The sequence below is a fragment of the Lissotriton vulgaris genome, chromosome 9, assembly GCF_964263255.1.
Source record: "Lissotriton vulgaris chromosome 9, aLisVul1.2, whole genome shotgun sequence".
Taxonomy (NCBI): domain Eukaryota; kingdom Metazoa; phylum Chordata; class Amphibia; order Caudata; family Salamandridae; genus Lissotriton; species Lissotriton vulgaris.
Genome location: NC_141697.1, coordinates 1,369,257 through 1,393,658, shown reverse-complemented (window position 1 = coordinate 1,393,658; position 24,402 = coordinate 1,369,257). Strand labels below are relative to the sequence as shown.

At 50.6% G+C, this 24,402-nt stretch overlaps 2 non-coding genes across 2 annotated transcripts; both read left to right on the top strand.

The window, feature by feature from the left end:
- The first annotated feature begins 501 nt into the window (after positions 1-501).
- LOC147689510 (U6 spliceosomal RNA) lies at positions 502-608 on the top strand. The gene has a single exon (XR_015300277.1). It is a non-coding gene; the product is annotated as a U6 spliceosomal RNA (small nuclear RNA).
- Positions 609-17,912: 17,304 nt separating this feature from the next.
- LOC147689509 (U6 spliceosomal RNA) lies at positions 17,913-18,019 on the top strand. Its single transcript, XR_015300267.1, has one exon. It is a non-coding gene; the product is annotated as a U6 spliceosomal RNA (small nuclear RNA).
- The last annotated feature ends 6,383 nt before the right edge of the window (positions 18,020-24,402 follow it).

Genomic DNA, 24,402 nt, shown 5'->3' with positions numbered 1-24,402 from the left:
CGGCCGGGGGTGTGGAGTGATACTTGCCCGTGTCTCCCCCGGTCGTTACTGATGGGCCCGAGCCATTATGTGGGCTTCTGGGTCCGGCGCATTCTCCTGTGTGTTGATACATGCTGGTGGTTGCAACACCCCTCAGGAAATTGGATGTATACTCACTGGCCAGGGTTCGAATCCAGCCAGTGCTGTAGATGTATTCCATAATTGCTACTGGGTTCCCGCAGGTCTGCCACGGGCTCTGCCTGTGCCCGGCGCTGGGCGCCCTTCTCGCGTTGGCACGGTCGGCTTGGTGCTGTCCCCGCCTCCGTGGTCCCCTTGTGGGTCTTGGTTTTCCGGTCTGAAGGGTGTTCCTGGAACGTGGCCCCTTCTTCCCTGGGGGGCCGGTGGGGGGCCTTGCGGGCCTTCCACAGTCCGGTGTTCGTCGACCGGGTTTCCATGGTGGCTCGCTTGGCTCCGATGTTATTTATCCTTCGCCCACGGGCGCTCTGCCGGTCTCCCCCTTGGGTGCTCGCTTCGGCTGCACATATACTAATATTGGAACGTTACAGAGGAGATTTGCAGGGCCCCTGCGCAAGGGTGACTCGCAAATTCGTGAGGCGTTCCACAGGAGTTTTCTCTCTCGTTCTACGAGCTCTTCGGGGTCCGCCCTTTTGGGCCCCGGCCCTCGGTGGCTTTGCGGTTCCTCGCCGTTCAGGTGGTTTTCCCTGGTGGCGATGGTGTCTGCTGGGCGGATGGGCGTGCGGGGGTCGTTCCTCCGCTCCCCGCTCTTCTTGCGGGTTTTGCCGGACGGGGTTGCTCCTCCGGCATGTCCCCCGTGTCCTTCCCGGGGTTCCTTCTCTGGGGCCTCGGACTCAGGTGGTATATTTACCGCTTTTCCCGGCCGACGAGGTTCCTCCCTTGTCCGTGCTGGTTGTTCGGCGTGCTGTTGTGGCTTCTCTTGGCCGCACGTCTTTCCTTTCCCGGTGGGATGACCTGTGTTGTGTCTTTTGGCCCGGTTCGTTCGGGCCGCTTGCCCTCGTTCCACCTGGGTTCGTGGGCGTACGCAGACATCCTTCCCTACGCTTCGCTGGGTTCGGTGGATCCGGCGGGGGCCCAGGGTCGGTCCGCGAGGTGCGGCTCTGTTCCCTGGGCCCCCTTAGTGGGTGTCTCCTCTGTGGAGTGTTATCTGGCTTCGGCGTGGTCGTCCCCCGCCTGGTGGGTGGGTCTCTTGCAGTCCCGGGGGGACTTCGCTGGGGCCATTCTGGTTGCTGGAGCTGCGACTCCTGGTTGACCTTCTTTTCCTGGAGGTCTTGATTTCAGGTTTCCTGTGATCCCTGTTTTCTTTTCAGTTGTTATACATCAACCTTGGGTTGGTTTCTCTGCATCACCGTGTGGTGTTGTTCTTATGGTGGTCAATGAAGCCTTGTTGGCTTGGGTATTGGCTCACTATGTAACTCAGGGGGCGAGGAAGACTAACGAGGAGGTAATGCCCCGGTTACTTACCGGTAATCTTCATTACTCCGAGTATAGTCTTCCTCGCCACATGAGTTCCCTCCCCCCCTCCCTGTCTGGCTATCGGCTTCATTGTTTGCTTGGTAGATCAGGCTGATTGGTTGGGCCGGCCCGCCTCTTATAGAGGTCAGGTGGGACTGGTCGGCCATGTTGGGAGGGGGTGGGAGGTGGTTTCTTTTGCTTTGGAGGGTTCTGTTGTGGAGCTAAAGCTCACTATGTAACTCATGTGGCAAGGAAGACTATACTCGGAGTAATGAAGATTACCGGTAAGTAACCGGGGCATTACTGGATTGGCTTTGCTAGGGTCCCTTACAAACGCCCCTTACAAACACTACTGGATTGGCGCTACTAGGGTCCCTTACAAACATTACTGGATTAGCTCTGCTAGGGTCCCTTACAAACGCCCCTTACAAACACTACTGGATTGGCGCTACTAGGGTCCCTTACAAACATTACTGGATTGGCTCTGCTAGGGTCCCTTACAAACGCCCCTTACAAACACTACTGGATTGGCGCTACTAGGTTCCCTTACAAACATTACTGGATTGGCTCTGCTAGGGTCCCTTACAAACACCCCTTACAAACACTACTGGATTGGCGCTACTAGGGTCCCTTACAAACATTACTGGATTGGCTCTGCTAGGGTCCCTTACAAACGTGCCTTACAAACACTACTGGATTGGCGCTACTAGGGTCCCTTACAAACGCCCCTTACAAACATTACTGGATTGGCTCTGCTAGGGTCCCTTACAAACGCCCCTTACAAACACTACTTGATTGGCGCTACTAGGGTCCCTTACAAACATTACTGGATTGGCTCTGCTACGGTCCCTTACAAACGCCCCTTACAAACACTATTGGATTGGCGCTACTAGGGTCCCTTACAAACATCACTGGATTTGCTCTGCTAGGGTCCCTTACAAACGCCCCTTACAAGCACTACTGGATTGGCGCTACTAGGGTCCCTTACAAACATTACTGGATTGGCTCTGCTAGGGTCCCTTACAAACGCCCCTTACAAACACTACTGGATTGGCGCTACTAGGGTCCCTTACAAACATTACTGGATTGGCTCTGCTAGGGTCCCTTACAAACGCCCCTTACAAACACTACTGGATTGGCGCTACTAGGGTCCCTTACAAACATTACTGGATTGGCTCTGCTAGGGTCCCTTACAAACGCCCCTTACAAACATTACTGGATTGGCCCTACTAGGCTCCCTTACAAACATTACTGGATTGGCTCTGCTAGGGTCACTTACAAACGCCCCTTACAAACACTACTGGATTGGCGCTACTAGGGTCCCTTACAAACATTACTGGATTGGCTCTGCGAGGGTCCCTTACAAACGCCCCTTACAAACACTACTGGATTGGCGCTACTAGGGTCCCTTACAAACATTACTGGATTGGCTCTGCTAGGGTCCCTTACAAACGCCCCTTACAAACACTACTGGATTGGCGCTACTAGGGTCCCTTACAAACATTACTGGATTGGCTTTGCTAGGGTCCCTTACAAACGCCCCTTACAAACACTACTGGATTGGCGCTACTAGGGTCCCTTACAAACATTACTGGATTGGCTCTGCTAGGGTCCCTTACAAACGCCCCTTACAAACACTACTGGATTGGCGCTACTAGGGTCCCTTACAAACATTACTGGATTGGCTCTGCTAGGGTCCCTTACAAACGCCCCTTACAAACATTACTGGATTGGCCCTACTAGGCTCCCTTACAAACATTACTGGATTGGCTCTGCTAGGGTCACTTACAAACGCCCCTTACAAACACTACTGGATTGGCGCTACTAGGGTCCCTTACAAACATTACTGGATTGGCTCTGCGAGGGTCCCTTACAAACGCCCCTTACAAACACTACTGGATTGGCGCTACTAGGGTCCCTTACAAACATTACTGGATTGGCTCTGCTAGGGTCCCTTACAAACGCCCCTTACAAACACTACTGGATTGGCGCTACTAGGGTCCCTTACAAACATTACTGGATTGGCTCTGCTAGGGTCCCTTACAAACGCCCCTTACAAACAATACTGGATTGGCGCTACTAGGTTCCCTTACAAACATTACTGGATTGGCTCTGCTAGGGTCCCTTACAAACACCCCTTACAAACACTACTGGATTGGCGCTACTAGGGTCCCTTACAAACATTACTGGATTGGCTCTGCTAGGGTCCCTTACAAACGTGCCTTACCAACACTACTGGATTGGCGCTACTAGGGTCCCTTACAAACGCCCCTTACAAACATTACTGGATTGGCTCTGCTAGGGTCCCTTACAAACGCCCCTTACAAACACTACTGGATTGGCGCTACTAGGGTCCCTTACAAACATTACTGGATTGGCTCTGATACGGTCCCTTACAAACGCCCCTTACAAACACTATAGGATTGGCGCTACTAGGGTCCCTTACAAACATTACTGGATTGGCTCTGCTAGGGTCCCTTACAAACGCCCCTTACAAGCACTACTGGATTGGCGCTACTAGGGTCCCTTACAAACATTACTGGATTGGCTCTGCTAGGGTCCCTTACAAACGCCCCTTACAAACACTACTGGATTGGCGCTACTAGGGTCCCTTACAAACATTACTGGATTGGCTCTGCTAGGGTCCCTTACAAACGCCCCTTACAAACACTACTGGATTGGCGCTACTAGGGTCCCTTACAAACATTACTGGATTGGCTCTGCTAGGGTCCCTTACAAACGCCCCTTACAAACACTACTGGATTGGCGCTACTAGGGTCCCTTACAAACACTACTGGATTGGCTCTGCTAGGGTCCCTTACAAACATTACTGTATTGGCTCTGCTAGGGTCCCTTACAAACGCCCCTTACAAACACTACTGGATTGGCTCTGCTAGGGTCCCTTACAAACATTACTGGATTGGCTCTGCTAGGGTCCCTTACAAACGCCCCTTACAAACACTACTGGATTGGCGCTACTAGGGTCCCTTACAAACATTACTGGATTGGCTCTGCTAGGGTCCCTTACAAACGCCCCTTACAAACACTACTGGATTGGCGCTACTAGGGTCCCTTACAAACATTACTGGATTGGCTCTGCTAGGGTCCCTTACAAACGCCCCTTACAAACACTACTGGATTGGCGCTACTAGGGTCCCTTACAAACGCCCCTTACAAACACTACTGGATTGGCTCTGCTACGTTCCCTTACAAACATTACTGGATTGGCTCTGCTGGGGTCCCTTACAAACGCCCCTTACAAACACTACTGGATTGGCGCTACTAGGGTCCCTTACAAACGCCCCTTACAAACATTACTGGATTGGCTCTGCGAGGGTCCCTTACAAACGCCCCTTACAAACACTACTGGATTGGCGCTACTAGGGTCCCTTACAAACATTACTGGATAGGCTCTGCTAGGGTCCCTTACAAACGCCCCTTACAAACACTACTGGATTGGCGCTACTAGGGTCCCTTACAAACATTACTGGATTGGCTCTGCTAGGGTCCCTTACAAACGCCCCTTACAAACACTGCTGGATTGGCGCTACTAGGGTCCCTTACAAACATTACTGGATTGGCTCTGCTAGGTTCCCTTACAAACGCCCCTTACAAACACTCCTGGATTGGCGCTACTAGGGTCCCTTACAAACATTACTGGATTGGCTCTGCTAGGGTCACTTACAAACGCCCCTTACAAACACTACTGGATTGGCGCTACTAGGGTCCCTTACAAACATTACTGGATTGGCTCTGCTAGGGTCCCTTACAAACGCCCCTTACAAACACTACTGGATTGGCGCTACTAGGGTCCCTTACAAACATTACTGGATTGGCTATGCTAGGGTCCCTTACAAACGCCCCTTACAAACACTACTGGATTGGCGCTACTAGGGTCCCTTACAAACATTACTGGATTGGCTCTGCTAGGGTCCCTTACAAACTCCCCTTACAAACACTACTGGATTGGCGCTACTAGGGTACCTTACAAACATTACTGGATTGGCTCTGCTACGGTCCCTTACAAACGCCCCTTACAAACACTATTGGATTGGCGCTACTAGGGTCCCTTACAAACATTACTGGATTGGCTCTGCTAGGGTCCCTTACAAACGCCCCTTACAAACACTACTGGATTGGCGCTACTAGGGTCCCTTACAAACATTACTGGATTGGATCTGCTCGGGTCCCTTACAAACGCCCCTTACAAACACTACTGGATTGGCGCTACTAGGGTCCCTTACAAACACTACTGGATTGGCTCTGCTAGGCTCCCTTACAAACGTGCCTTACAAACACTACTGGATTGGCGCTACTAGGGTCCCTTACAAACATTACTGGATTGGCTCTGCTAGGCTCCCTTACAAACGTGCCTTACAAACACTACTGGATTGGCGCTACTAGGGTCCCTTACAAACGCCCCTTACAAACATTACTGGATTGGCTCTGCTAGGGTCCCTTACAAACGCCCCTTACAAACACTACTGGATTGGCGCTACTAGGGTCCCTTACAAACATTACTGGATTGGCTCTGCTACGGTCCCTTACAAACGCCCCTTACAAACACTATTGGATTGGCGCTACTAGGGTCCCTTACAAACATTACTGGATTGGCTCTGCTAGGGTCCCTTACAAACGCCCCTTACAAACACTACTGGATTGGCGCTACTAGGGTCCCTTACAAACATTACTGGATTGGATCTGCTAGGGTCCCTTACAAACGCCCCTTACAAACACTACTGGATTGGCGCTACTAGGGTCCCTTACAAACATTACTGGATTGTCTCTGCTAGGCTCCCTTACAAACGTGCCTTACAAACACTACTGGATTGGCGCTACTAGGGTCCCTTACAAACATTACTGGATTGGCTCTGCTAGGCTCCCTTACAAACGTGCCTTACAAACACTACTGGATTGGCGCTACTAGGGTCCCTTACAAACGCCCCTTACAAACATTACTGGATTGGCTCTGCTAGGGTCCCTTACAAACACCCCTTACAAACACTACTGGATTGGCGCTACTAGGGTCCCTTACAAACATTACTGGATTGGCTCTGCTAGGCTCCCTTACAAACGTGCCTTACAAACACTACTGGATTGGCGCTACTAGGGTCCCTTACAAACACTACTGGATTGGCTCTGCTAGGGTCACTTACAAACGCCCCTTACAAACATTACTGGATTGGCTCTGCTAGGGTCCCTTACAAACGCCCCTTACAAACACTACTGAATTGGCGCTACTAGGGTCCCTTACAAACATTACTGGATTGGCTCTGCTAGGCTCCCTTACAAACGTGCCTTACAAACACTACTGGATTGGCGCTACTAGGGTCCCTTACAAACGCCCCTTACAAACATTACTGGATTGGCTCTGCTAGGGTCCCTTACAAACACCCCTTACAAACACTACTGGATTGGCGCTACTAGGGTCCCTTACAAACATTACTGAATTGGCTCTGCTAGGGTCACTTACAAACGCCCCTTACAAACACTACTGGATTGGCGCTACTAGGGTCCCTTACAAACATTACTGGATTGGCTCTGCTAGGGTCACTTACAAACGCCCCTTACAAACACTACTGGATTGGCGCTACTAGGGTCCCTTACAAACATTACTGGATAGGCTCTGCTAGGGTCCCGTACAAACGCCCCTTACAAACACAACTGGATTGGCGCTACTAGGGTCCCTTACAAACATAACTGGATTGGCTCTGCTAGGGTCACTTACAAACGCCCCTTACAAACACTACTGGATTGGCGCTACTAGGCTCCCTTACAAACATTACTGGATAGGCTCTGCTAGGGTCCCGTACAAACGCCCCTTACAAACACAACTGGATTGGCGCTACTAGGGTCCCTTACAAACATAACTGGATTGGCTCTGCTAGGGTCACTTACAAACGCCCCTTACAAACACTACTGGATTGGCGCTACTAGGCTCCCTTACAAACATTACTGGATTGGCTCTGCTAGGGTCACTTACAAACGCCCCTTACAAACACTACTGGATTGGCGCTACTAGGGTCCCTTACAAACATTACTGGATTGGCTCTGCTAGGGACCCTTACAAACGCCCCTTACAAACACTACTGGATTGGCGCTACTAGGGTCCCTTACAAACATTACTGGATTGGCTCTGCTAGGGTCCCTTACAAACGCCCCTTACAAACACTACTGGATTGGCGCTACTAGGGTCCCTTACAAACATTACTGAATTGGCTCTGCTAGGGTCCCTTACAAACGCCCCTTACAAACACTACTGGATTGGCGCTAGTAGGGTCCCTTACAAACATTACTGGATTGGCTCTGCTAGGGTCCCTTACAAACGCCCCTTACAAACACTACTGGATTGGCGCTACTAGGGTCCCTTACAAACATTACTGGATTGGCTCTGCTAGGGTCCCTTACAAACGCCCCTTACAAACACTACTGGATTGGCGCTACTAGGGTCCCTTACAAACATTACTGGATTGGCTCTGCGAGGGTCCCTTACAAACGCCCCTTACAAACACTACTGGATTGGCGCTACTAGGGTCCCTTACAAACATTACTGGATAGGCTCTGCTAGGGTCCCTTACAAACGCCCCTTACAAACACTACTGGATTGGCGCTACTAGGGTCCCTTACAAACATTACTGGATTGGCTCTGCGAGGGTCCCTTACAAACGCCCCTTACAAACACTACTGGATTGGCGCTACTAGGGTCCCTTACAAACATTACTGGATAGGCTCTGCTAGGGTCCCTTACAAACGCCCCTTACAAACACTACTGGATTGGCGCTACTAGGGTCCCTTACAAACATTACTGGATTGGCTCTGCTAGGGTCCCTTACAAACGCCCCTTACAAACACTGCTGGATTGGCGCTACTAGGGTCCCTTACAAACATTACTGGATTGGCTCTGCTAGGGTCCCTTACAAACGCCCCTTACAAACACTACTGGATTGGCGCTACTAGGGTCCCTTACAAACATTACTGGATTGGCTCTGCTAGGGTCACTTACAAACGCCCCTTACAAACACTACTGGATTGGCGCTACTAGGGTCCCTTACAAACATTACTGGATTGGCTCTGCTAGGGTCCCTTACAAACGCCCCTTACAAACACTACTGGATTGGCGCTACTAGGGTCCCTTACAAACATTACTGGATTGGCTCTGCTAGGGTCCCTTACAAACGCCCCTTACAAAAACTACTGGATTGGCGCTACTAGGGTCCCTTACAAACATTACTGGATTGGCTCTGCGAGGGTCCCTTACAAACGCCCCTTACAAACACTACTGGATTGGCGCTACTAGGGTCCCTTACAAACATTACTGGATTGGCTCTGCTAGGCTCCCTTACAAACGCCCCTTACAAACACTACTGGATTGGCGCTACTAGGCTCCCTTACAAACATTACTGGATTGGCTCTGCTAGGGTCCCTTACAAACGCCCCTTACAAACACTACTGGATTGGCGCTACTAGGGTCCCTTACAAACATTACTGGATTGGCTCTGCTAGGGTCACTTACAAACGCCCCTTACAAACACTACTGGATTGGCGCTACTAGGGTCCCTTACAAACATTACTGGATTGGCTCTGCTAGGGTCCCTTACAAACGCCCCTTACAAACACTACTGGATTGGCGCTACTAGGGTCCCTTACAAACATTACTGGATTGGCTCTGCTAGGGTCACTTACAAACGCCCCTTACAAACACTACTGGATTGGCGCTACTAGGGTCCCTTACAAACATTACTGGATAGGCTCTGCTAGGGTCCCGTACAAACGCCCCTTACAAACACAACTGGATTGGCGCTACTAGGGTCACTTACAAACGCCCCTTACAAACACTACTGGATTGGCGCTACTAGGCTCCCTTACAAACATTACTGGATTGGCTCTGCTAGGGTCACTTACAAACGCCCCTTACAAACACTACTGGATTGGCGCTACTAGGGTCCCTTACAAACATTACTGGATTGGCTCTGCTAGGGTCCCTTACAAACGCCCCTTACAAACACTACTGGATTGGCGCTACTAGGGTCCCTTACAAACATTACTGGATTGGCTCTGCTAGGGTCCCTTACAAACGCCCCTTACAAACACTACTGGATTGGCGCTACTAGGGTCCCTTACAAACATTACTGGATTGGCTCTGCTAGGGTCCCTTACAAACGCCCCTTACAAACACTACTGGATTGGCGCTACTAGGGTCCCTTACAAACATTACTGGATTGGCTCTGCTAGGGTCACTTACAAACGCCCCTTACAAACACTACTGGATTGGCGCTACTAGGGTCCCTTACAAACATTACTGGATTGGCTCTGCTAGGGTCCCTTACAAACGCCCCTTACAAACACTACTGGATTGGCGCTACTAGGGTCCCTTACAAACATTACTGGATTGGCTCTGCTAGGGTCACTTACAAACGCCCCTTACAAACACTACTGGATTGGCGCTACTAGGGTCCCTTACAAACATTACTGGATAGGCTCTGCTAGGGTCCCGTACAAACGCCCCTTACAAACACAACTGGATTGGCGCTACTAGGGTCCCTTACAAACATAACTGGATTGGCTCTGCTAGGGTCACTTACAAACGCCCCTTACAAACAACACTGGATTGGCGCTACTAGGCTCCCTTACAAACATTACTGGATTGGCTCTGCTAGGGTCACTTACAAACGCCCCTTACAAACACTACTGGATTGGCGCTACTAGGGTCCCTTACAAACATTACTGGATTGGCTCTGCTAGGGTCCCTTACAAACGCCCCTTACAAACACTACTGGATTGGCGCTACTAGGGTCCCTTACAAACATTACTGGATTGGCTCTGCTAGGGTCCCTTACAAACGCCCCTTACAAACACTACTGGATTGGCGCTACTAGGGTCCCTTACAAACATTACTGAATTGGCTCTGCTAGGGTCCCTTACAAACGCCCCTTACAAACACTACTGGATTGGCGCTACTAGGGTCCCTTACAAACATTACTGGATTGGCTCTGCTAGGGTCCCTTAGAAACGCCCCTTACAAACACTACTGGATTGGCGCTACTAGGGTCCCTTACAAACATTACTGGATTGGCTCTGCGAGGGTCCCTTACAAACGCCCCTTACAAACACTACTGGATTGGCGCTACTAGGGTCCCTTACAAACATTACTGGATAGGCTCTGCTAGGGTCCCTTACAAACGCCCCTTACAAACACTACTGGATTGGCGCTACTAGGGTCCCTTACAAACATTACTGGATTGGCTCTGCGAGGGTCCCTTACAAACGCCCCTTACAAACACTACTGGATTGGCGCTACTAGGGTCCCTTACAAACATTACTGGATAGGCTCTGCTAGGGTCCCTTACAAACGCCCCTTACAAACACTACTGGATTGGCGCTACTAGGGTCCCTTACAAACATTACTGGATTGGCTCTGCTAGGGTCCCTTACAAACGCCCCTTACAAACACTGCTGGATTGGCGCTACTAGGGTCCCTTACAAACATTACTGGATTGGCTCTGCTAGGGTCCCTTACAAACGCCCCTTACAAACACTACTGGATTGGCGCTACTAGGGTCCCTTACAAACATTACTGGATTGGCTCTGCTAGGGTCACTTACAAACGCCCCTTACAAACACTACTGGATTGGCGCTACTAGGGTCCCTTACAAACATTACTGGATTGGCTCTGCTAGGGTCCCTTACAAACGCCCCTTACAAACACTACTGGATTGGCGCTACTAGGGTCCCTTACAAACATTACTGGATTGGCTCTGCTAGGGTCCCTTACAAACGCCCCTTACAAACACTACTGGATTGGCGCTACTAGGGTCCCTTACAAACATTACTGGATTGGCTCTGCTAGGGTCCCTTACAAACGCCCCTTACAAACACTACTGGATTGGCGCTACTAGGGTCCCTTAGAAACATTACTGGATTGGCTCTGCTAGGGTCCCTTACAAACGCCCCTTACAAACACTACTGGATTGGCGCTACTAGGTTCCCTTACAAACATTACTGGATTGGCTCTGCTAGGGTCCCTTACAAACGCCCCTTACAAACACTACTGGATTGGCGCTACTAGGGTCCCTTACAAACATTACTGGATTGGCTCTGCTAGGGTCCCTTACAAACGTGCCTTACAAACACTACTGGATTGGCGCTACTAGGGTCCCTTACAAACGCCCCTTACAAACATTACTGGATTGGCTCTGCTAGGGTCCCTTACAAACGCCCCTTACAAACACTGCTGGATTGGCGCTACTAGGGTCCCTTACAAACATTACTGGATTGGCTCTGCTACGGTCCCTTACAAACGCCCCTTACAAACACTACTGGATTGGCGCTACTAGGGTCCCTTACAAACATTACTGGATTGGCTCTGCTAGGGTCCCTTACAAACGCCCCTTACAAACACTACTGGATTGGCGCTACTAGGGTCCCTTACAAACATTACTGGATTGGCTCTGCTAGGGTCCCTTACAAACGCCCCTTACAAACATTACTGGATTGGCTCTGCTAGGGTCCCTTACAAACGCCCCTTACAAACACTACTGGATTGGCGCTACTAGGTTCCCTTATAAACATTACTGGATTGGCTCTGCTAGGGTCCCTTACAAACGCCCCTTACAAACACTACTGAATTGGCGCTACTAGGGTCCCTTACAAACATTACTGGATTGGCTCTGCTAGGCTCCCTTACAAACGTGCCTTACAAACACTACTGGATTGGCGCTACTAGGGTCCCTTACAAACGCCCCTTACAAACATTACTGGATTGGCTCTGCTAGGGTCCCTTACAAACACCCCTTACAAACACTACTGGATTGGCGCTACTAGGGTCCCTTAAAAACATTACTGAATTGGCTCTGCTAGGGTCACTTACAAACGCCCCTTACAAACACTACTGGATTGGCGCTACTAGGGTCCCTTACAAACATTACTGGATTGGCTCTGCTAGGGTCCCTTACAAACGCCCCTTACAAACACTGCTGGATTGGCGCTACTAGGGTCCCTTACAAACATTACTGGATTGGCTCTGCTACGGTCCCTTACAAACGCCCCTTACAAACACTATTGGATTGGCGCTACTAGGGTCCCTTACAAACATTACTGGATTGGCTCTGCTAGGGTCCCTTACAAACGCCCCTTACAAACACTACTGGATTGGCGCTACTAGGGTCCCTTACAAACATTACTGGATTGGCTCTGCTAGGGTCCCTTACAAACGCCCCTTACAAACACTACTGGATTGGCGCTACTAGGGTCCCTTACAAACATTACTGGATTGGCTCTGCTAGGGTCACTTACAAACGCCCCTTACAAACATTACTGGATTGGCTCTGCTAGGGTCCCTTACAAACGCCCCTTACAAACACTACTGGATTGGCGCTACTAGGTTCCCTTATAAACATTACTGGATTGGCTCTGCTAGGGTCCCTTACAAACGCCCCTTACAAACACTACTGAATTGGCGCTACTAGGGTCCCTTACAAACATTACTGGATTGGCTCTGCTAGGCTCCCTTACAAACGTGCCTTACAAACACTACTGGATTGGCGCTACTAGGGTCCCTTACAAACGCCCCTTACAAACATTACTGGATTGGCTCTGCTAGGGTCCCTTACAAACACCCCTTACAAACACTACTGGATTGGCGCTACTAGGGTCCCTTACAAACATTACTGGATTGGCTCTGCTAGGGTCACTTACAAACGCCCCTTACAAACACTACTGGATTGGCGCTACTAGGGTCCCTTACAAACATTACTGGATTGGCTCTGCTAGGGTCCCTTACAAACGCCCCTTACAAACACTACAGGATTGGCGCTACTAGGGTCCCTTACAAACATTACTGGATAGGCTCTGCTAGGGTCCCGTACAAACGCCCCTTACAAACACTACTGGATTGGCGCTACTAGGGCCCCTTACAAACATAACTGGATTGGCTCTGCTAGGGTCACTTACAAACGCCCCTTACAAACACTGCTGGATTGGCGCTACTAGGCTCCCTTACAAACAGTACTGGATTGGCGCTACTAGGGCCCCTTACAAACACTACTGGATTGGCGCTACTAGGGTCCCTTACAAACATTACTGGATTGGCTCTGCTAGGGTCCCTTACAAACGCCCCTTACAAACACTACTGGATTGGCGCTACTAGGGTCCCTTACAAACATTACTGAATTGGCTCTGCTAGGGTCCCTTACAAACGCCCCTTACAAACACTACTGGATTGGCGCTTCTAGGGTCCCTTACAAACATTACTGGATTGGCTCTGCTAGGGTCCCTTACAAACGCCCCTTACAAACACTACTGGATTGGCGCTACTAGGGTCCCTTACAAACATTACTGGATTGGCTCTGCTAGAGTCCCTTACAAACGCCCCTTACAAACACTACTGGATTGGCGCTACTAGGGCCCCTTACAAACATTACTGGATTGGCTCTGCTAGGGTCCCTTACAAACGCCCCTTACAAACACTACTGGATTGGCGCTACTAGGTTCCCTTACAAACATTACTGGATTGGCTCTGCTAGGGTCCCTTACAAACGCCCCTTACAAACACTACTGGATTGGCGCTACTAGGGTCCCTTACAAACATTACTGGATTGGCTCTGCTAGGGTCCCTTACAAACACCCCTTACAAACACTACTGGATTGGCGCTACTAGGGTCCCTTACAAACATTACTGGATTGGCTCTGCTAGGGTCCCTTACAAACGCCCCTTACAAACACTGCTGGATTGGCGCTACTAGGGTCCCTTACAAACATTACTGGATTGGCTCTGCTAGGGTCCCTTACAAACGCCCCTTACAAACACTACTGGATTGGCGCTACTAGGGTCCCTTACAAACATTACTGGATTGGCTCTGCTAGGGTCCCTTACAAACGCCCCTTACAAACACTACTGGATTGGCGCTACTAGGCTCCCTTACAAACATTACTGGATTGGCTCTGCTAGCGTCCCTTACAAACGCCCCTTACAAACACTACTGGATTGGCGCAACTAGGGTCCCTTACAAACATTACTGGATTGGCTCTGCTAGGCTCCCTTACAAACGTGCCTTACAAACACTACTGGATTGGCGCTACTAGGGTCCCTTACAAACGCCCCTTACAAACATTACTGGATTGGCTCTGCTAGGGTCCCTTACAAACACCCCTTACAAACACTACTGGATTGGCGCTACTAGGGACCCTTACAAACATTACTGGATTGGCTCTGCTAGGGTCCCTTACAAACGCCCCTTACAAACACTACTGGATTGGCGCTACTAGGGTCCCTTACAAACATAACTGGATTGGCTCTGCTAGGGTCACTTACAAATGCCCCTTACAAACACTACTGGATTGGCGCTACTAGGGTCCCTTACAAACATAACTGGATTGGCTCTGCTAGGGTCACTTACAAACGCCCCTTACAAACATTACTGGATTGGCTCTGCTAGGGTCCCTTACAAACGCCCCATACAAACACTACTGGATTGGCGCTACTAGGGTCCCTTACAAACATTACTGGATTGGCTCTGCTAGGGTCCCTTACAAACGCCCCTTACAAACACTACTGGATTGGCGCTACTAGGGTCCCTTACAAACATTACTGGATTGGCTCTGCTAGGGTCCCTTACAAACGCCCCTTACAAACACTACTGGAATGGCGCTACTAGGCTCCTTTACAAACATTACTGGATTGGCTCTGCTAGGGTCACTTACAAACGCCCCTTACAAACACTACTGGATTGGCGCTACTAGGGTCCCTTACAAACATTACTGGATTGGCTCTGCGAGGGTCCCTTACAAACGCCCCTTACAAACACTACTGGATTGGCGCTACTAGGGTCCCTTACAAACATTACTGGATTGGCTTTGCTAGGGTCCCTTACAAACGCCCCTTACAAACACTACTGGATTGGCGCTACTAGGGTCCCTTACAAACATTACTGGATTGGCTCTGCTAGGGTCCCTTACAAACGCCCCTTACAAACACTACTGGATTGGCGCTACTAGGGTCCCTTACAAACATTACTGGATTGGCTCTGCTAGGGTCCCTTACAAACGCCCCTTACAAACACTACTGGATTGGCGCTACTAGGGTCCTTACAAACATTACTGGATTGGCTCTGCTAGGGTCCCTTACAAACACCCCTTACAAACACTACTGGATTGGCGCTACTAGGGTCCCTTACAAACATTACTGGATTGGCTCTGCTAGGGTCCCTTACAAACGTGCCTTACAAACACTACTGGATTGGCGCTACTAGGGTCCCTTACAAACGCCCCTTACAAACATTACTGGATTGGCTCTGCTAGGGTCCCTTACAAACGCCCCTTACAAACACTACTGGATTGGCGCTACTAGGGTCCCTTACAAACATTACTGGATTGGCTCTGCTACGGTCCCTTACAAACGCCCCTTACAAACACTACTGGATTGGCGCTACTAGGGTCCCTTACAAACATTACTGGATTGGCTCTGCTAGGGTCCCTTACAAACGCCCCTTACAAACACTACTGGATTGGCGCTACTAGGGTCCCTATACAAACATTACTGGATTGGCTCTGCGAGGGGCCCTTACAAACACCCCTTACAAACACTACTGGATTGGCGCTACTAGGGTCCCTTACAAACATTACTGGATAGACTCTGCTAGGGTCCCTTACAAACGCCCCTTACAAACACTACTGGATTGGCGCTACTAGGGTCCCTTACAAACATTACTGGATTGGCTCTGCTAGGGTCCCTTACAAACGCCCCTTACAAACACTACTGGATTGGCGCTACTAGGGTCCCTTACAAACATTACTGGATTGGCTCTGCTAGGGTCCCTTACAAACGCCCCTTACAAACACTACTGGATTGGCGCAACTAGGGTCCCTTACAAACATTACTGGATTGGCTCTGCTAGGCTCCCTTACAAACGTGCCTTACAAACACTACTGGATTGGCGCTACTAGGGTCCCTTACAAACGCCCCTTACAAACATTACTGGATTGGCTCTGCTAGGGTCCCTTACAAACACCCCTTACAAACACTACTGGATTGGCGCTACTAGGGTCCCTTACAAACATTACTGGATTGGCTCTGCTAGGGTCCCTTACAAACGCCCCTTACAAACACTACTGGATTGGCGCTACTAGGGTCCCTTACAAACATTACTGGATAGGCTCTGCTAGGGTCCCTTACAAACGCCCCTTACAAACACTACTGGATTGGCGCTACTAGGGTCCCTTACAAACATACCTGGATTGGCTCTGCTAGGGTCACTTACAAACGCCCCTTACAAACACTACTGAATTGGCGCTACTAGGGTCCCTTACAAACATTACTGGATTGGCTCTGCTAGGGTCCCTTACAAACGCCCCTTACAAACACTACTGGATTGGCGCTACTAGGGTCCCTTACAAACATTACTGGATTGGCTCTGCTAGGGTCCCTTACAAACGCCCCTTACAAACACTACTGGATTGGCGCTACTAGGGTCCCTTACAAACATTACTGGATTGGCTCTGCTAGGGTCCCTTACAAACGCCCCTTACAAACACTACTGGATTGGCGCTACTAGGGTCCCTTACAAACATTACCTCCTCGTTAGTCTTCCTCGCCCCCTGAGTTACATAGTGAGCTTTAGCTCCACAACAGAACCCTCCAAAGCAAAAGAAACCACCTCCCACCCCCTCCCAACATGGCCGACCAGTCCCACCTGACCTCTATAAGAGGCGGGCCGGCCCAACCAATCAGCCTGTTTTTTTTGTTCTGCACGATTCTCTCCAGAGCACTGTTCAGGTAAGATGGGCCGGCGTGAGCTGGCCCTGGGGTTTTAGGGTGTGGACCTGCTCTAGCGGTCTCTGGTGCCTTATGCCTAAAAATCCCCCCCCCCCCTCTTCCTTCCCCCGGTCCTGTGGGGCCGGTTAGGTGCTGCTATTGCGTGCCAAGGGTCTACAGGGGGGGGGGGGGGCGGCCGGGGGTGTGGAGTGATACTTGCCCGTGTCTCCCCCGGTCGTTACTGATGGGCCCGAGCCATTATGTGGGCTTCTGGGTCCGGCGCATTCTCCTGTGTGTTGATACATGCTGGTGGTTGCAACACCCCTCAGGAAATTGGATGTATACTCACTGGCCAGGGTTCGAATCCAGCCAGTGCTGTAGATGTATTCCATAATTGCTACTGGGTTCCCGCAGGTCTGCCACGGGCTCTGCCTGTGCCCGGCGCTGGGCGCCCTTCTCGCGTTGGCACGGTCGGCTTGGTGCTGTCCCCGCCTCCGTGGTCCCCTTGTGGGTCTTGGTTTTCCGGTCTGAAGGGTGTTCCTGGAACGTGGCCCCTTCTTCCCTGGGGGGCCGGTGGGGGGCCTTGCGGGCCTTCCACAGTCCGGTGTTCGTCGACCGGGTTTCCATGGTGGCTCGCTTGGCTCCGATGTTATTTATCCTTCGCCCACGGGCGCTCTGCCGGTCTCCCCCTTGGGTGCTCGCTTCGGCTGCACATATACTAATATTGGAACGTTACAGAGGAGATTTGCAGGGCCCCTGCGCAAGGGTGACTCGCAAATTCGTGAGGCGTTCCACAGGAGTTTTCTCTCTCGTTCTACGAGCTCTTCGGGGTCCGCCCTTTTGGGCCCCGGCCCTCGGTGGCTTTGCGGTTCCTCGCCGTTCAGGTGGTTTTCCCTGGTGGCGATGGTGTCTGCTGGGCGGATGGGCGTGCGGGGGTCGTTCCTCCGCTCCCCGCTCTTCTTGCGGGTTTTGCCGGACGGGGTTGCTCCTCCGGCATGTCCCCCGTGTCCTTCCCGGGGTTCCTTCTCTGGGGCCTCGGACTCAGGTGGTATATTTACCGCTTTTCCCGGCCGACGAGGTTCCTCCCTTGTCCGTGCTGGTTGTTCGGCGTGCTGTTGTGGCTTCTCTTGGCCGCACGTCTTTCCTTTCCCGGTGGGATGACCTGTGTTGTGTCTTTTGGCCCGGTTCGTTCGGGCCGCTTGCCCTCGTTCCACCTGGGTTCGTGGGCGTACGCAGACATCCTTCCCTACGCTTCGCTGGGTTCGGTGGATCCGGCGGGGGCCCAGGGTCGGTCCGCGAGGTGCGGCTCTGTTCCCTGGGCCCCCTTAGTGGGTGTCTCCTCTGTGGAGTGTTATCTGGCTTCGGCGTGGTCGTCCCCCGCCTGGTGGGTGGGTCTCTTGCAGTCCCGGGGGGACTTCGCTGGGGCCATTCTGGTTGCTGGAGCTGCGACTCCTGGTTGACCTTCTTTTCCTGGAGGTCTTGATTTCAGGTTTCCTGTGATCCCTGTTTTCTTTTCAGTTGTTATACATCAACCTTGGGTTGGTTTCTCTGCATCACCGTGTGGTGTTGTTCTTATGGTGGTCAATGAAGCCTTGTTGGCTTGGGTATTGGCTCACTATGTAACTCAGGGGGCGAGGAAGACTAACGAGGAGGTAATGCCCCGGTTACTTACCGGTAATCTTCATTACTCCGAGTATAGTCTTCCTCGCCACATGAGTTCCCTCCCCCCCTCCCTGTCTGGCTATCGGCTTCATTGTTTGCTTGGTAGATCAGGCTGATTGGTTGGGCCGGCCCGCCTCTTATAGAGGTCAGGTGGGACTGGTCGGCCATGTTGGGAGGGGGTGGGAGGTGGTTTCTTTTGCTTTGGAGGGTTCTGTTGTGGAGCTAAAGCTCACTATGTAACTCATGTGGCAAGGAAGACTATACTCGGAGTAATGAAGATTACCGGTAAGTAACCGGGGCATTACTGGATTGGCTTTGCTAGGGTCCCTTACAAACGCCCCTTACAAACACTACTGGATTGGCGCTACTAGGGTCCCTTACAAACATTACTGGATTAGCTCTGCTAGGGTCCCTTACAAACGCCCCTTACAAACACTACTGGATTGGCGCTACTAGGGTCCCTTACAAACATTACTGGATTGGCTCTGCTAGGGTCCCTTACAAACGCCCCTTACAAACACTACTGGATTGGCGCTACTAGGTTCCCTTACAAACATTACTGGATTGGCTCTGCTAGGGTCCCTTACAAACACCCCTTACAAACACTACTGGATTGGCGCTACTAGGGTCCCTTACAAACATTACTGGATTGGCTCTGCTAGGGTCCCTTACAAACGTGCCTTACAAACACTACTGGATTGGCGCTACTAGGGTCCCTTACAAACGCCCCTTACAAACATTACTGGATTGGCTCTGCTAGGGTCCCTTACAAACGCCCCTTACAAACACTACTTGATTGGCGCTACTAGGGTCCCTTACAAACATTACTGGATTGGCTCTGCTACGGTCCCTTACAAACGCCCCTTACAAACACTATTGGATTGGCGCTACTAGGGTCCCTTACAAACATCACTGGATTTGCTCTGCTAGGGTCCCTTACAAACGCCCCTTACAAGCACTACTGGATTGGCGCTACTAGGGTCCCTTACAAACATTACTGGATTGGCTCTGCTAGGGTCCCTTACAAACGCCCCTTACAAACACTACTGGATTGGCGCTACTAGGGTCCCTTACAAACATTACTGGATTGGCTCTGCTAGGGTCCCTTACAAACGCCCCTTACAAACACTACTGGATTGGCGCTACTAGGGTCCCTTACAAACATTACTGGATTGGCTCTGCTAGGGTCCCTTACAAACGCCCCTTACAAACATTACTGGATTGGCCCTACTAGGCTCCCTTACAAACATTACTGGATTGGCTCTGCTAGGGTCACTTACAAACGCCCCTTACAAACACTACTGGATTGGCGCTACTAGGGTCCCTTACAAACATTACTGGATTGGCTCTGCGAGGGTCCCTTACAAACGCCCCTTACAAACACTACTGGATTGGCGCTACTAGGGTCCCTTACAAACATTACTGGATTGGCTCTGCTAGGGTCCCTTACAAACGCCCCTTACAAACACTACTGGATTGGCGCTACTAGGGTCCCTTACAAACATTACTGGATTGGCTTTGCTAGGGTCCCTTACAAACGCCCCTTACAAACACTACTGGATTGGCGCTACTAGGGTCCCTTACAAACATTACTGGATTGGCTCTGCTAGGGTCCCTTACAAACGCCCCTTACAAACACTACTGGATTGGCGCTACTAGGGTCCCTTACAAACATTACTGGATTGGCTCTGCTAGGGTCCCTTACAAACGCCCCTTACAAACATTACTGGATTGGCCCTACTAGGCTCCCTTACAAACATTACTGGATTGGCTCTGCTAGGGTCACTTACAAACGCCCCTTACAAACACTACTGGATTGGCGCTACTAGGGTCCCTTACAAACATTACTGGATTGGCTCTGCGAGGGTCCCTTACAAACGCCCCTTACAAACACTACTGGATTGGCGCTACTAGGGTCCCTTACAAACATTACTGGATTGGCTCTGCTAGGGTCCCTTACAAACGCCCCTTACAAACACTACTGGATTGGCGCTACTAGGGTCCCTTACAAACATTACTGGATTGGCTCTGCTAGGGTCCCTTACAAACGCCCCTTACAAACAATACTGGATTGGCGCTACTAGGTTCCCTTACAAACATTACTGGATTGGCTCTGCTAGGGTCCCTTACAAACACCCCTTACAAACACTACTGGATTGGCGCTACTAGGGTCCCTTACAAACATTACTGGATTGGCTCTGCTAGGGTCCCTTACAAACGTGCCTTACCAACACTACTGGATTGGCGCTACTAGGGTCCCTTACAAACGCCCCTTACAAACATTACTGGATTGGCTCTGCTAGGGTCCCTTACAAACGCCCCTTACAAACACTACTGGATTGGCGCTACTAGGGTCCCTTACAAACATTACTGGATTGGCTCTGATACGGTCCCTTACAAACGCCCCTTACAAACACTATAGGATTGGCGCTACTAGGGTCCCTTACAAACATTACTGGATTGGCTCTGCTAGGGTCCCTTACAAACGCCCCTTACAAGCACTACTGGATTGGCGCTACTAGGGTCCCTTACAAACATTACTGGATTGGCTCTGCTAGGGTCCCTTACAAACGCCCCTTACAAACACTACTGGATTGGCGCTACTAGGGTCCCTTACAAACATTACTGGATTGGCTCTGCTAGGGTCCCTTACAAACGCCCCTTACAAACACTACTGGATTGGCGCTACTAGGGTCCCTTACAAACATTACTGGATTGGCTCTGCTAGGGTCCCTTACAAACGCCCCTTACAAACACTACTGGATTGGCGCTACTAGGGTCCCTTACAAACACTACTGGATTGGCTCTGCTAGGGTCCCTTACAAACATTACTGTATTGGCTCTGCTAGGGTCCCTTACAAACGCCCCTTACAAACACTACTGGATTGGCTCTGCTAGGGTCCCTTACAAACATTACTGGATTGGCTCTGCTAGGGTCCCTTACAAACGCCCCTTACAAACACTACTGGATTGGCGCTACTAGGGTCCCTTACAAACATTACTGGATTGGCTCTGCTAGGGTCCCTTACAAACGCCCCTTACAAACACTACTGGATTGGCGCTACTAGGGTCCCTTACAAACATTACTGGATTGGCTCTGCTAGGGTCCCTTACAAACGCCCCTTACAAACACTACTGGATTGGCGCTACTAGGGTCCCTTACAAACGCCCCTTACAAACACTACTGGATTGGCTCTGCTACGTTCCCTTACAAACATTACTGGATTGGCTCTGCTGGGGTCCCTTACAAACGCCCCTTACAAACACTACTGGATTGGCGCTACTAGGGTCCCTTACAAACGCCCCTTACAAACATTACTGGATTGGCTCTGCGAGGGTCCCTTACAAACGCCCCTTACAAACACTACTGGATTGGCGCTACTAGGGTCCCTTACAAACATTACTGGATAGGCTCTGCTAGGGTCCCTTACAAACGCCCCTTACAAACACTACTGGATTGGCGCTACTAGGGTCCCTTACAAACATTACTGGATTGGCTCTGCTAGGGTCCCTTACAAACGCCCCTTACAAACACTGCTGGATTGGCGCTACTAGGGTCCCTTACAAACATTACTGGATTGGCTCTGCTAGGTTCCCTTACAAACGCCCCTTACAAACACTCCTGGATTGGCGCTACTAGGGTCCCTTACAAACATTACTGGATTGGCTCTGCTAGGGTCACTTACAAACGCCCCTTACAAACACTACTGGATTGGCGCTACTAGGGTCCCTTACAAACATTACTGGATTGGCTCTGCTAGGGTCCCTTACAAACGCCCCTTACAAACACTACTGGATTGGCGCTACTAGGGTCCCTTACAAACATTACTGGATTGGCTATGCTAGGGTCCCTTACAAACGCCCCTTACAAACACTACTGGATTGGCGCTACTAGGGTCCCTTACAAACATTACTGGATTGGCTCTGCTAGGGTCCCTTACAAACTCCCCTTACAAACACTACTGGATTGGCGCTACTAGGGTACCTTACAAACATTACTGGATTGGCTCTGCTACGGTCCCTTACAAACGCCCCTTACAAACACTATTGGATTGGCGCTACTAGGGTCCCTTACAAACATTACTGGATTGGCTCTGCTAGGGTCCCTTACAAACGCCCCTTACAAACACTACTGGATTGGCGCTACTAGGGTCCCTTACAAACATTACTGGATTGGATCTGCTCGGGTCCCTTACAAACGCCCCTTACAAACACTACTGGATTGGCGCTACTAGGGTCCCTTACAAACACTACTGGATTGGCTCTGCTAGGCTCCCTTACAAACGTGCCTTACAAACACTACTGGATTGGCGCTACTAGGGTCCCTTACAAACATTACTGGATTGGCTCTGCTAGGCTCCCTTACAAACGTGCCTTACAAACACTACTGGATTGGCGCTACTAGGGTCCCTTACAAACGCCCCTTACAAACATTACTGGATTGGCTCTGCTAGGGTCCCTTACAAACGCCCCTTACAAACACTACTGGATTGGCGCTACTAGGGTCCCTTACAAACATTACTGGATTGGCTCTGCTACGGTCCCTTACAAACGCCCCTTACAAACACTATTGGATTGGCGCTACTAGGGTCCCTTACAAACATTACTGGATTGGCTCTGCTAGGGTCCCTTACAAACGCCCCTTACAAACACTACTGGATTGGCGCTACTAGGGTCCCTTACAAACATTACTGGATTGGATCTGCTAGGGTCCCTTACAAACGCCCCTTACAAACACTACTGGATTGGCGCTACTAGGGTCCCTTACAAACATTACTGGATTGTCTCTGCTAGGCTCCCTTACAAACGTGCCTTACAAACACTACTGGATTGGCGCTACTAGGGTCCCTTACAAACATTACTGGATTGGCTCTGCTAGGCTCCCTTACAAACGTGCCTTACAAACACTACTGGATTGGCGCTACTAGGGTCCCTTACAAACGCCCCTTACAAACATTACTGGATTGGCTCTGCTAGGGTCCCTTACAAACACCCCTTACAAACACTACTGGATTGGCGCTACTAGGGTCCCTTACAAACATTACTGGATTGGCTCTGCTAGGCTCCCTTACAAACGTGCCTTACAAACACTACTGGATTGGCGCTACTAGGGTCCCTTACAAACACTACTGGATTGGCTCTGCTAGGGTCACTTACAAACGCCCCTTACAAACATTACTGGATTGGCTCTGCTAGGGTCCCTTACAAACGCCCCTTACAAACACTACTGAATTGGCGCTACTAGGGTCCCTTACAAACATTACTGGATTGGCTCTGCTAGGCTCCCTTACAAACGTGCCTTACAAACACTACTGGATTGGCGCTACTAGGGTCCCTTACAAACGCCCCTTACAAACATTACTGGATTGGCTCTGCTAGGGTCCCTTACAAACACCCCTTACAAACACTACTGGATTGGCGCTACTAGGGTCCCTTACAAACATTACTGAATTGGCTCTGCTAGGGTCACTTACAAACGCCCCTTACAAACACTACTGGATTGGCGCTACTAGGGTCCCTTA